Below are 1802 nucleotides of genomic sequence, written 5' to 3' on the forward strand. Positions count from 1 at the left end.
CCAACATCTAGAGAAATGAAACCTCTTTGCATAAAAGGAAGCGGGGGTGGGGGGGCTTCTCAGAAGTGTGCAAACCTGAAAACACTCCAGTCTAGTCTTTTATCACCACTTGGAAGACCAGCGTTTGAAGAGAAACAGAAAGCAAACCTTAACCCCTGAGAGGCTGGACCTCCTCGCAGGCGCCCGCTGAGAGAGCATGCCGTTCTTCCTCACCTCTCACCAGAACTGCCCCTTGGAGGTTTGCACCCCACTGGGTGGATGAGGAAACAGGTCCAGGGTCTGTAAGTGAGAAGATGAGAGGTCTTGCAGACTTTGGGGTTGGAGTTGAAACTCTCTCATGAGTACAGAAATCTCAAATCTCTCAGGGGCCTACAGGAGCCAGGAAGGTAAAAAAAAAACATGACTTTGGACCCAAAGACATTTTGTACTGAATATTAAATATGTTCAAACAGTCTGTATTTCAGGGAGAAGCATGCCCTCACTAGGATGTTTCTTGAAACACTCCATCTCTTGATCTATATTGGTCTTTCCATTCTGATACAGGTACGGAATGGATACAAGCAATAATTTGCCTTCTTGGGACCAGCAGTTGGCGTAATGGCTATGTCGCTGGATGCCCATGTAGTCGACTGTGGTTGGAGTCCCAGACCCAGTGGCTTAAACTCCCGCCAGACACCTGCCCAAGGTCCCAAGAGGAGAATGGAGGAGAAGGGATTGCGGCGTGGCCATGCCCCCTCGGGGGTGATTTCTCGCTTTCTGTCTCTCTCTGCTTTTCTGGTAAGCACACGTGCCCTATAGCCAAAAACCTCTCCAAAAAAAAAAAAAAAAAGAAGAAGAAATGATTTGCCTTCTCTAAGATGGCTTGTGGCAAGTTATGAAGATAATTAGCAATGGAGCCTGAGACCTCAGCGAGGGTGCCATAGGGAGTGGGGGGGTGGGACTCTATTACATTGTAGATCATGTGCCCTGACTACAGGGCTGCCTAAAGCTGGAGAGCCAATCTGAACTCTCCCATGTTTTAAATGTTGGCTCAAGTGTTTTAAAACCCCTTGACAGCTCAAACCTAACACAACCCCATGACTGCACCTCCTCTGTAGCCCCTGAGGTGCAACCTGGGCTGTGGCCCTGACTACCTTGGAGTAGATTCCCACACACAGCTCAGGAGGTATAGAGGATGCAGAACTTCAGGGGTGGGGCTGCTTCAGACCACATCACCATCGCTACTTGTCTATAGCAAGAGGTACCCAGAGAACTTTCTGGATGACTTGGGCTCTGACTTCTGGAATGTAGTAACTTTAGAATTTTTTAAAGAAAGGAATGGGGGCCAGCATTCGCGTGGAAGTTAAGGTTGCTGGGTTTCACATGGCTGACTGCACAGTTTGAATCGTGGACCCAGTGGCTTGAAAAAACACACTAGGCATGTGTGATGTGTGCGCAAAATCTCAAAAAAAGAATGGGTGAGAAGGGACTATGGCATGGTCATGCCCCCAGGGGGTGCTTTCTTACTTTCCCTCTCTCTCTGTCTCCAGTGAGCAAAATTATAAAAAGAAAGGAAGAAAAGAACACAGTACCACAGAGAGCAAAATTTAAAAAGAAAGGAAGAAAAGAACACAGTACCACTGGGGTGGATCATCATTTCCAAAGCAGAGGGAATAGATTTGTCTGTCTGTCTGGTGTGCACTGGAATCTGGGCCCCTGTATGTCTTTCCTCCACCCTATAACCTTCCTGGAACTGGACTTTGCTGGTATGCGGCTCCTTTGCTCAGAAAAAGATTAGATCCTGGACAAGGGCTTGATTCATT

This window comes from Tupaia chinensis, unplaced genomic scaffold (genome assembly GCF_000334495.1).
Source record: "Tupaia chinensis unplaced genomic scaffold, TupChi_1.0 Scaffold145396_1, whole genome shotgun sequence".
Lineage (NCBI taxonomy): Eukaryota > Metazoa > Chordata > Mammalia > Scandentia > Tupaiidae > Tupaia > Tupaia belangeri.